Raw genomic sequence first — 12,910 nt, 5'->3', positions numbered from 1 at the left:
CTCTCTTCTCTCATCCCCCACCCTCCTCGCTCCCTCTCTCTGCTCCGTCGCGCCACGCGGGCGCAGGTCTGCGGCGCACCCCGTAGGCTCTCTCTCTCATCTCTCTCCTCCTGCTCTCCGCGTCTCCCTACTCCTCCTCCTCTCTCCCTCTCCCTACTCAATCTCTCTTTCTCTTTGCTCTTCTACCCTCTCTCATCTCGATCGCTCCCGGACGCAGTGGCTGCGGCACAGGCACCCCCCGCACTGGGCGGTGCGCGCGCAGGGGTCCCGCCAGACGGAGGCGCGTGCGCGGCCAGTCCCGCCCTACCTCCCGGGCGCACGTGGGGAAAAGTGCACGCCCCGGGCGATGGTTTAAAAGCCATTATCATATTCTGAACTTCAGAGTCGCGGAATGAATGTGCCTTTTTTTTTTTTTTTTTCAACCTGGCCAACGTGACGTACAGACGCCCCAAATACACGTTCCTCTGTCCATCAGGCGAGTCTCAATTTTGTTATTACGACGTACCAACGGATACAACAGGAATCACAACACAAGCCTACATTTACCAAATTAACAACTAATTCGATGATATGCATTCTTCATATACAGCTAACAATCCTTAGAATCAATGATGCATGCCAAGCACTCCTTAGGTCGCGGATGATGGATGTACAGTACAGACAATCATCCTATTTAAAAGTGGCTCCCCCACACGAAGCTTTTGATTTATTAAACTCTAATTCATTCATCATGAATAAATCATTCGAAAACCTTATTTAAGAACTGTTTCACAAGGAACTCGTATTTTGAAAACCAGCTATCTCGAGGAGAAGAAAACCACGATATGTTAAATACAAGAAAATCCGATATCAATAAAGATCAACATCCAAATCCACAAACCTCAGTTCACATGGCATAATAACGAAAGCATCACTAATCTACCAAACCAGATCCCAATATTCAAACATCATTACCAAAGAATCGCTAACTGACCATTATTAAATGGAGCTACCTAAGGCGGCGGAAGAAATACAACCAGGGTGGCGATCGCTTATACCAGATAGCTAGGTCGTGCCTATCATTCGAGCCCAAAATCCAAGCTTCCTCGTCTATGTCAGCCTGGGGAGAATGATGGGGGTGAGGAAACCAGCAACATGGTTTTCTCAGTGGTACGACAGAGCCACGAAGCAAGACCGTTAATCACCGGGAAACCAAAGGAGATTAGTATAAACAAATAGAGATGCCTCGATATATGAAAACGAACGTACAGTAGCTATAAAAGATTATGAACATGATATATGATATAAAAGCAACTACAGGTAGTAATAGAAACAGGATAATAGACTGAGCCAGAATGAAATACTGACTGTAACTACAAACTAAATAATAGATGCCCTCAAATATGAATAGTCCAAAACAAAACAATCTGATACTGCTATATTGACTGTCCGCGAAGTCGCCCTCAAGCGTGTGTCACAGAGCAGACACTGTGAGCTTATTTCACGCGTCACCGACGACCTATCGAGATACGTAACACTCCTTGGCTGGGTGGCCAAACCAACCTCGGTGTGTCTAAGATACACAGTGCTCGCGTAACTAATACATATGATATGCTCAAAACGAAAACCGGCAACAGGAAGACGGTGCATGGCCGAAGCCAGGTTGCAAGGGGATACAACGCCGACCATGATCAACCTAGATTCGAAAACACATGACAAGAGAGTCGACTGTGTGCCTGACCAAAGGTCCACAGAGATGCAATATAGCAGAGTGGCAAGCCATGCTCTACATGTCTATCCACAATATACAATGCAATCAACGGAATCGGTAAACAAGCGATAACAATAACTGAATGTAGAGATACCGATATGCATATGAAAGTAACAGAGGAAGGGTGACGATCTTCACAAATCGATACCAGCTCGAAGCACCCACTGTCACTGTCGCGTCGAAGCACTGGAGGTACGCACAAGTCGACCAGACTCTCGAGATCCAACGGGTCATAACCATCCCACTATCTGACGCTAACTATCTCCAAACCAGCACGCAGGATCCCCGAATCGGTTTCCCAAAACCGATCATCGTAATCACCGGAAAGTCGAAAACCACACGGAACCGTCACCACTAAGTGGCCCGAAACTCACCGACTCGTGGCACGACAGTCAACCCTGCTGCCCAAAACATCCAATTTGGATGTTTTTGGCAGCAAACGCATGATCACACACTACACATATGCCGGATAATTGTACGAATCCGCTTCCCGAAAGTTCTATTTTCGGACGACCGAGCAATCACCTCGCTCACCATCATCATCGAACCCACAAAATGATGATTGGTGACCACCAACAAGGATCAGGCGATAATTTACGGCGAACAAGCCACATCGAAGAAGTTGAACCGAAACCGGTTCTTTCGGCCGATTCTCGCCGGAAAAATACACCGAAACGAGCTTATTTCATTTTGCAAAAAAAATAAGGATATGGACAATCAGTCCAGCGGCGTCAAACACACTCATTACACGCTGCCCACATACACAAGGTGTTTAAAATTGCACAAGCCCTGTGTTTACCATAAAATCCATCATTTTTATGTAAATTCGGGCGACTCTATGACTCGTTCTCACAAACTGAGGACTTCCTTAAGTTCCGCCGAGACATCATACTGACAGGGTATCAAGTGCCGAAGCGTGTTCACGGTCTGCGAGCGCAAGCTCATTGTGGGAAGCGCGGAGGAAGCCTGGAGTTCCTGGAACAGGCGTTAGAGGAAAATCGGGAAGATCGCCGAAACAGGCTAACCGGATTGTTGATCCAAAGTGAGGTAGCCTCCCCGCTCGCCCTCGCAAACCAATGAACGTGCTACCTCCGAGTCATCAGGACAGCTCGGATGCCGATAAGGCATGGCAACCAAACAGCAGCCAAACAGTGTCGACAGGGTCACCCGCGCCGAAACAGGGACGGGTTCCCGATCTCTCTTCTCCCGGTGCCATGGCCGAAGCCAGGTGCAAGGGCGTACAACGCCGAACCACGATCAACCAGATCGAAACACATGACAAGAGAGTCGATGTGTTGCCTGGACCCAAGGTCCACAGAGATGCAATATACGAGTGCAAGCCTGCTCTACATGTCTATCCACAACTATACAAATGCAATCAACGGAATACGATAAACAAGCGATAACAATCAACTGACATGTAGAGACTACGATACTGATATGAAAGAACAGAGGAAGGGTGAAACGATCTCACCGACTACCAGCTCGAAGCACCCACCTGTCACTGTCGCGTCGAAACACTGGGTACGCACAAGTCGACCAGACCTACGAAGATCCAACGGGTCAGTAACCAACCCACTCATCTGAAGTACACTATCTCACAAACCCCCACACAGATCCCCGAATCGGTTTCCCAAAACCGATCATCGTAACTCACCGGAAGTCCCGAAAACCACACCGGGACACCGTCGGGACCCACTAAGTGGCCCGAAACTCACCGACTCGTGTCACGAGTCACCTGCTGCCCCAAAACACTCCAATTTGGATGTTTTGGCAGCAAACGCATGATCACACCACTACACAATTATCGCCGGATAATTGTACGAATCCGGGTTCCCGAAAGTGTCTATTTCGACACCGGAATCCACCATCGCTCACCCATCATCATCGAACCCACAAAATGATGATGGTGACCAGCCAACAAGGCTCAGCGATAATTTACAGGGTAACCAAGCCACATCGGAAGAAGTCTGAACCGAAACCGCGTTCTTTCGGCGAATTTCGCCGAAAAATACACCGAAATCGACTTTTCGATTTTCGCAAAAACTACAGGATCATGGACAATCAGTCCAGGGGTCAAACACACTCATACACGCTGCCCACAGTAGCCACAAGGTGTAAAATTGCACAAAAGCCCCTGTGTTTACATAAAATCCATCATTTTATGTAAATCGGGCGACTCCTATGACTCGTTCTCACAAACTGAGGACTTCTAAGTTCCGCCGAGACACATACTGACAGGTCTCAACGTGCCGGAGGCCGTGCTCACGGTCTGGAGCGCAACAGCTCATTGTGGGAAGCGCGGGAGCAACCTGAAGTTCTGCGAACAGTGCGTAGTCGGGGAAGATCGCGCCAAACAGGGCTAACCGGACATTGTTGATCCAAAGTGAGGTGAGCACTGTGATCAGCACTAACCAATGATCACCGTGCTCACCTCCGGAGTCATCAGGACAGCCTCGGATCGCCGGATAAGCATGCGCAAACCCAAAACAGCAGCCAAACAGGTCGACAGGGTCGACACCGCCGAAACAGCGGAACGGAGTTTCCCCGGCAGAATATAAGGTGAGCACGATGATCAGCAATTTGATACGATCATGGTGCTCCCTTCCGCAGAGATCGGGGAGGCTCGGGAAGCTCAGAACACAAACCCATCCAAAATAAGCCCTATTTCGGGCTTGGCCGGAGCAAGCTTGCTCCGGCCGGCTTCCGGCGGCACGGCGGCGTGCGCGGCGGCCAGGGATGGGTGCGGGGGAGGGGAGGAGCAAGGTGCTCACCTCAGGTGGTGGCTGGAAGCGGCGGCGGCGGCGGCGGAGCAAACCGAGCCCGCACCAACTAGGGCTCGGGTTCACGGGCAATGGCGGCCACGGCGGCCGGCGGGAGGCTCAGGGGCGACGAAGGAGGGTTGCAGGAGGTCGGAGGGATGTCTCGGGTGCGGCCCCGAGCGGCGGCGGCGCGAGGGAAGGGCTGCAAGCTTGCCTCGGCCTGGCTCGGTCTGGGAAGCTGCAGGCGGCTGGAGCGGCTGCGGCGGCGCTCCGGGCGACTCGGGGCGGCGGTGGCCGGCGGGGGAGACTCCGACGAGGTCGGGACGACGCCGGCTACGGACCCAGAGGCACTGCAGCCTCGGCCAGGCTCTAACCCGAGGGAAATAGAGAGAAGGATGGAAAGAGAGATGGGTGGTGGCTCGGCGGCGGCCGGGGGTGCGCGGCTAGGGCGGGCGAGCAAGGTGAAGGTAGCAGGGGCGACTAGGGTAGCTGGGGGCTGGCTAAGGTTAGGGTTAGGGGATCAAAACCCTAGGAGCTATATATATACCAAGCTCCAAATTGCGGAAAAGCCCATATAGACACAATAATTCTATCCGAGTCCCTCACATCGCGAGTAAAACGCGCTAAAGCACCTCCACATCCGATTTCACATAAAACGGTACATAAAATATTACGACTTTTGCGAAATTACCGTTTTGCCATCACCGACCTCTCCTTGATCAACGTGTGATCTCCGCAGATCCGTCCGTCAGATTTGCGAACAGATTGCACCAGTGCGATCAGCACCTCGGAGACAACAAAGCTACGATTTTGGTTCACCTCGAACGATCACGGATTCGCGACGANATTGGTTTGGTGTAAAACAAATTAAAAAATTATTTTTAGTATGAAAAATGTTTTTCTGCTTGTTTCATTTGACCCAAGAATATTTTTTTCATAAAAGGATTTTTATTGGTCTGGAAAAACATTGAAGTTTTCATTTTCTGCCTTTTTTGGGCACAAAACAAAAATTCAAGCTGCATGAAATTTTTTTCATTTATTTTTTTTCATCGAATCAAATAAATGTAATTTTTTTCCCTTTCAACCAAATAAATGTCAAAAAACTACTTTTTTTTTCCTACAAACAAACACTACAAATATAAAAAAATTTTCTACAAAAAAATATTTTTTACTATTTTATATTGAACCAAACAGACTCTTAGTGTGGAATCTATAGATAATATAGAATCGGAGTTCCTTCCGAAGCCTCCCCGCGTTTGGCGGGGGCTTCGGCGGGACCCCCAAATTTTTTTTTTTTCGTCTCTCTCTCTCTCTCTCCACCCCCCTCCTCGGCTCCCTCTCTCTCTCTCTCGTGCGCGCACACGGGGCGCAGGTCGCGCGCACCCCCGTAGCTCTCTCTCTCTCTCTCTCCTCCTCTCTCCCTCTCCCTACTCCTCCTCCTCTCTCCCTCTCCCTACTCCTCTCTCTTTCTCTTTCTCTCTACCCCTCTCTCTCTCTTCCTCCCGCGCGTGCGTCGGGCACAGGTCACCCCCGCACGGGCGTGCGCGGGCGCGGGTCCCCGCCGCACGGGAGGGCGCGTGCGCCGGCCGCAGGTCCCCCCTCCTCCCGGGCGCACGTGGGGGAAGAGTGTCACGCCCCGGGGCCGATTTTAAAAGCCATTATCATTTTGAAAACTCAGAGTCGCGGAAGATGTGCCGGCCGCAGTTTTTTTTTTCAACCTGGCCAACGTGACGTACAGACCCGCCACAAATACAAAGTTCCTCTGTCCACTCAGGCAGAGTCTCCTTTGTATTTGCACGGCGTACCAACGGATACAACAGGATCACAACCACAACCTACATTTACCAATTAACAACTAATTCATGATATGCATTTTCATACAGCTAACAATCCTTAGAAATGATGCATGCCTCTAAGCACTCCTTAGGCGCTGGATGATGCGATGTACAGTACAACAATCATCCTATTTAAAAGTGCTCCCCACACGGAAGCTTTTGTTTTTAAACTCTAATTCATTCATCATGAAAATCATTCGAAAACCTTTTTAAAACTGTTTTCCACAAGGAAACTCTATTTTGAAAACCAGCTATCTCGAGGGATAGAAAACCACGATATGTAAATACAAGAAAATCCGATATCCATAAAATCAACATCCAAATCCACAAACCTCAGTTCACATGCATAAATAACGAAAGCATCCACAGATCTACCAAAACCAGATCACCAATATTCAAACAATCATAAAGATCAGCTAACTGAACCATTATTTAAATGACTACTAAAGGCGGCGGAAGAAATACAACCAGGGTGGCGATCGCTATACCAGACTAGCTAGGTCGTCCTCTCATCGAGCCCAAAATCCAACTCCTCGTCTATGTCACCTGGGGAGAAATGGAGGGTGAGAAACCGCAACCATGGTTTTCTCAGTGGGTACGACAGAGCCACGAAGGCAAGCCGTAATCACCGGAAACCAAAGGAGATAGATAAACAAATATAGATGCTGATATATGAAAACGAACTACAGTAGCTATAACAGATATGAACATGATATGATATAAAAGCAACTACAGTAGTAATAGAAACAGGATAATAACTGAGCAAGAATGAAACTACTACTGTAACTAAAAACTCAACTAATCAGATGCCTCAAAGGTGAATAGTCCAAAACCAAACCCAATCTGATACTGCTATATTGGTCCGCAGGCCTCAAGCGTTGCCTGTCACAGAGCAGACACTGTGAGCTTATTCACGCGTCACCGACGACCTATCCGGATACGTACACCCTTGGCTGGTGGCCAAACCAACCTGGTGTCTAGAATACACAGTGCTGTAACTAAATCATACTGATATGCTCAAAACGAAAACCGGCAAAAGGAGACCGGTGCCATGGCCGAAGCCAGGTGCAAGGGCGTACAACGCCGAACCATGATCAACCAGATCGAAACACATGACAAGAGAGTCGATGTGTTGGCCTGGGACCAAGGTCCACAGAGATGCAATATACGGTGGCAAGCCTGCTTCTACAGGTCTATTCCACAACTATACCAAATGCACATCAACGGAATACGATAAACAAGCGATAACAATTTCAACTTGACATGTAGAGACTACGATACTGATATGAAAGGAACAAGAGGAAGGGTGAAACGATCTCACCGACTACCAGGCTTTCGAGAGCACCACCTGTCACTGTGCGTCGAACACTGGGTACGGCACAAAGTCGACCAGACCTACGAGTCCAAACGGGTCAGTAACCAAAACCCACTCATCTGAAACGACTATCTCACAAACCCCACACAATCCCCGAATCGGTTTCCCAAAAACCGATCATCGTTACTCACCGGAAGTCCCGAAAAACCACCACCGGGACACCGTCGGACCCCACTAAGTGGCCCGAAACTTCCACCGACTCGTGGTCACGAGTCACCTGCTGCCCCAAAAACACTCCAATTTGGGAATGTTTTTGGTCAGCCAAAACGCATGATCACCCACCACTACACAATTATCGCCGGATAATTGTACGAATTCGGGTTCCCGAAAGTGTCGTATTTTCGACACGGATCCCACCATCCGCTCACCCATCATCACTCGAACCCACAAAATTGATGATGGGACCAGCCAACATAGGCTGCAGCGGATAATTTACAGGGTAAACCAAGCCACATCGGAAGAAGCTGAACCGAGAAACCGCGGTTCTTTCGGCGAATTTCGCCGAAAAAATACCACCGAAATCGACTTTTCGATTTTCGCAAAAAAAAACTACAGGATCATGGACAATTCAGTTCCAGGGGTTCAAACCACACTCCATACACGCTGCCCACAGTAGCCACCAAGGTGTAAAATTGCACAAAAGCCCCTGTGTTACATAAAAATCCATCATTTTATGTAAATCGGCGACCTCCTATGACTCGTTCTTCACAAAACTGAGGACTTCTAAGTCCGCCGAGGACACAATACTGACAGGTCTCAACGTGCGGAGGCCGTGCTCCACGGTCTGGAGCGCAACAGCTCATTGGTCGGAAGGCGCGGGATCAACCTGAAGTTCTGCGAACAGTTCGTAGGTCGGGGAAGATCGCGCCAAAACAGGCTAACCGGATCATTTGTTGATCAAAGTGAGGTGGAGCACTGTGATCAGCACTAACCAATGATCCCGTGCTCACCTCCGGAGGTCATTCAGGACAAGGCTCGATCGCCGATAAAGCATGCGCAAACCAAAACAGCAGCCAAACAGTCGACAGGTCGACACCGCCGAAACAGCGGAACGGAGTTTCCCCGCAGAATAATTAAGGTGAGCACGATGCAATCAGCCATTTTGGTACGATCATGGTGCTCCCTTCCGCAGAGATCGGGGAGGCTCGGGAAGCTCAAACAACAAAACCCACAAAAATTTAAGCCTTATTCGGGCTTGGCCGGAGAAGCTTGGCTCCGCGGCTTCCGCGGCCGCGGCGTGCGCGGCGCCGATGGGTGCGGGGAAGGGGAGGAGCAGGTGCTCAACCTCAGGTTGTGGCTGAAGCCGCGCGGCGGCGGAGCAAACCGAGCCCGCACCAACTAGGGGCTTCGGGTTCACTGGGGCAATGGCGCCCACGGGCGCCGGCTGGAGCTCAGGCGACGGAAGGAGGGTTGCAGGAGGTCGAGGGATGTCTCGGGTGCGCCCGAGCGCGGCGCGCATGGAAGTTGCAAAGCTTGCCTCGGCCCTGGCTTGGTCTGGAAGCTGCAGGCGGCTGGAGCGGCTGCGGCGGCGCTCCCGGGCTGCTCGGGCGGCGGTGCCGGGGGGGGAGGACTCGACGAGGTCGGAACGATGCGGCTACCGACCCAGAGGCACTGTAAGCCTCGGCAGGCCTAACCCGGAGGAAATAGAGAGAAGGGATGGAAAGAGGAGGGTGGTTGCTCGGGCGGCGGCCGGGGGTGCGCGGCTAGGGCGGGCGAGCAAGGTGAAGGTAGCAGGGGCGACTAGGGTAGCTGGGGGCTGGCTAAGGTTAGGGTTAGGGGATCAAAACCCTAGGAGCTATATATATACCAAGCTCCAAATTGCGGAAAAGCCCATATAGACACAATAATTCTATCCGAGTCCCTCACATCGCGAGTAAAACGCGCTAAAGCACCTCCACATCCGATTTCACATAAAACGGTACATAAAATATTACGACTTTTGCGAAATTACCGTTTTGCCATCACCGACCTCTCCTTGATCAACGTGTGATCTCCGCAGATCCGTCCGTCAGATTTGCGAACAGATTGCACCAGTGCGATCAGCACCTCGGAGACAACAAAGCTACGATTTTGGTTCACCTCGAACGATCACGGATTCGCGACGAAATCCGTTCTTCTCTCCAACAGAAGAAACTACGCACAAATACATATAAAACACGTATTTTTGGATTTTCTCGAAATCCGTGCGTCAAACTCAAAATCCGTCAGCGCCATTAGCTCTAGAATAACTAAACCGATCAAAACGAGCTATTGGATCGCTATGAACGGAGTCCGATACGCACCAGAAGCCAACTCTACTCCGTGGCTTCTCCGGGAAACCGGAGTTACTATTCACTTAAGTGAAAACTAAAAATCGCGTATCTTCTCCATTTTAGCTCATTTTCTCCTGAAACTTGACGAGTGTTTATATAATTAAATTACACACATAAACATCGTCAACTGAGAGTTTAACTATACTGCCAAAATCTCGGTCCTTACAAAGAGAGAAAAAGAGAAAGAGAATGAGAGAGAGAGAGAGAGCGAGGCGCGACGTGGGGCGCGCGCACGGCGCGAGCACCGGGGGGGTGATGTCACGCCCGGGTACCAGCGGAAGCATATCCGGCACGTGCACAGACCCGCCATACACCTGCAGTATATAAGGCGTCTACGAAGAAAACAAGTCGATAGGAAGTGAAACAACGAAAGTCATATCCTGATATCAGAGCAATGTACAAGTCTGTATACTATCAGTAAAAGAACAAAGGAAACTACAGTCCAAAATCTCAGCAAAAGGAGAAGAAGTATGAACTATAACATCCGGATCTGCAATCCATATACAACACAGGGTATACAAAAATATCTGTACAATGGTGGTTTCTCTATACAAAAGGGACATCACCCTCGGTCGTAGCCCGAGTAGCAAGGTGATCGACTAGCATGCTCCTAGCAAAGTCTAGCTAGACGCGACTCCCTTGCCACGATCCCTAGCCTCTCCTGCGGATGGTTCTGTAAAAAAACAACCACCAAAAGGGCGTGAGAACTATTAACAATAGTTCCCAGTGGGTAAGCCGCCAGCCTCGGCGAATTACACCACTAGGCTCATGATGTACTAAATGAAAGCAAAAACAGTAATTGCATGATATAGAATTACGCAATGCTAACAGGTAATGAGCATGTAAGCAACATGTAATCATGGCTTCAACAGTAATGAATCAACCGAATAATAGAAGCATAGCAACTATGATAAGTATGAACATAAGCATAAATGTGTAAGTAACTACTGTACACTGTAATTGGTAATCGTTCATTACTGTCCAATTTTCTTTAGCACTTTCCTTTCATTCACAGGGATCTACTCAAGGTAGTCCAGCTTGCGCCGCGCCTAATGGCCCCGTGGTAGTATACACTCCCCACGGCAATCCACTTCGGCACCCAATCCCGCACGGGCGAGCAACTGTCGCGTAGGCCAACTCCGGAGTGCCGGCTTGTAGGGAGCTACCCTCACAAGCGTGTGCGAATGAGCACGATGGCAAGCAAGCAAAGTCCATTGTCCACATGTCACAATTTTCATATTTTCATTACAAAGTTCTTACTCTCGATCCTCTGATCGGAATTTCAATACACAAATAGTAACAAGAGCTAGTATCCACTAGATTGTAAACATGTAAAGGTAAAGCTAAATCACATAGCATGATAATCTTGCCACTAGTATGGCACTATCAACATAGTCATGAGCATGTCATAGTTCTCTACGTTAGAGTCAAGAGAATGTCATTGTTCTCTACTTTAAAGTGCATCCTACACTTGTTCATAAGTCATTCAACTGAATTGAATATAAATGTAAATACTTTCATGTATAAGTGTTCTCTACTTTATAGAGACTTCATTTCGAATATGTTCAACATTATGATGACGCATGTCAAGCCCTTTATCAATCACATAAGCACATAATAAGACCATTTCTATAATACATATAGAACATAGGGGAGTTTCACTTGCTCTGGTTAGGTCCGACCCACCTAGAACTAGGCTCCAAATCAGTCCAAGGGGTCCGAAGGATCAGCTCCACTAGGTCACAATCCTGCTGAACACGAAGCATAAATATCGTATCAAAACTACGATCGAAATGTCCAAGTTCGGCGCAATTGCACTTAGTACATAGGAATAGCTTAAATCCCTGTTTTGGCTCAATAAATACCTCAAGAAGAGTCTCCAAGAGCTCTCCCAAGTCAACTAACACGATCCAAGGCTCAATCGCACTCTCGCTGCGAACAACATCGAAACGGCGTCAAAATACTTGTATATGAGCTTATATAGTTCAATTCTTGCGAAATTGACTTTCTAACGGAATTCCCTGCTTACCCTTGATTAGAGCAGCTTCCAAATCAGCTTCTAAGAGTACGAATTCAGCTCAACGAAGCTCCAAGACCTGCTGCGAAGAAAAATCCCCAATTTGCATCAATTCGCTCAAACAATTGCATTTCGTTCCAATTTAGCTTCATAAATAGCTAAATATTCCAATTAAGCTTCAAAGTAGCTTATCCCTGGTCTAAGAAGGTTAATTCACAGCTAATTAACTCATTTATAATAGCTGAATTCTCAGTTTACATCGGTAAGAAGCAAAAACTCAAACTCAATACTCAAATCGACGAATAGAATGCCGATAACGAAAAAAACATCAAGTCGTTTACCTTTCAAGTTTCCAACCAGCAACCCACTGGTCCAGAGCTGCGAAAAGCTCTCCAAAATACTCTCTCACGCGTCCACGTAAGCTCTGCGACACATGCGAACAGCGAAGAACCAACGTTGCGACGAAAACGAGCGAAATCGGCGAATTCTTTGTAGAGAGAGAAAAAACCCTAAAGAGAGAGAGTGAGGAAGGTGTAAGGCAGCTCCTCTGAGCTCTAGCACACTCCAGCAAGCTCCAGGAGTCGTGCTGGGATCAAATAGCTGAGAACAAGATGTGAAATTACCAAACTAACCTTGCTGCCACGAATCTGCCAACTTGTTCCGGTACAAGGTGATGGCTGTACCGGTACAGCAAGCAGAAAAAGGCTGATTTCGCCAGTTCAATGCATTTTCTCACTTTTAGCATTCCAATCATCCTCTAACTTGTTCAAAAACTTGTCCAAGTCAATTAGAACATGTAGAATAATTCCACACTTCATTTCACCCACTTGAACTCTGCAATTTGCGAAAGTCCAGTGTA

Source organism: Ananas comosus, linkage group 18 (assembly GCF_001540865.1).
Source record: "Ananas comosus cultivar F153 linkage group 18, ASM154086v1, whole genome shotgun sequence".
Classification (NCBI taxonomy): domain Eukaryota; kingdom Viridiplantae; phylum Streptophyta; class Magnoliopsida; order Poales; family Bromeliaceae; genus Ananas; species Ananas comosus.
Note: the sequence above shows the minus strand (reverse complement) of the source record.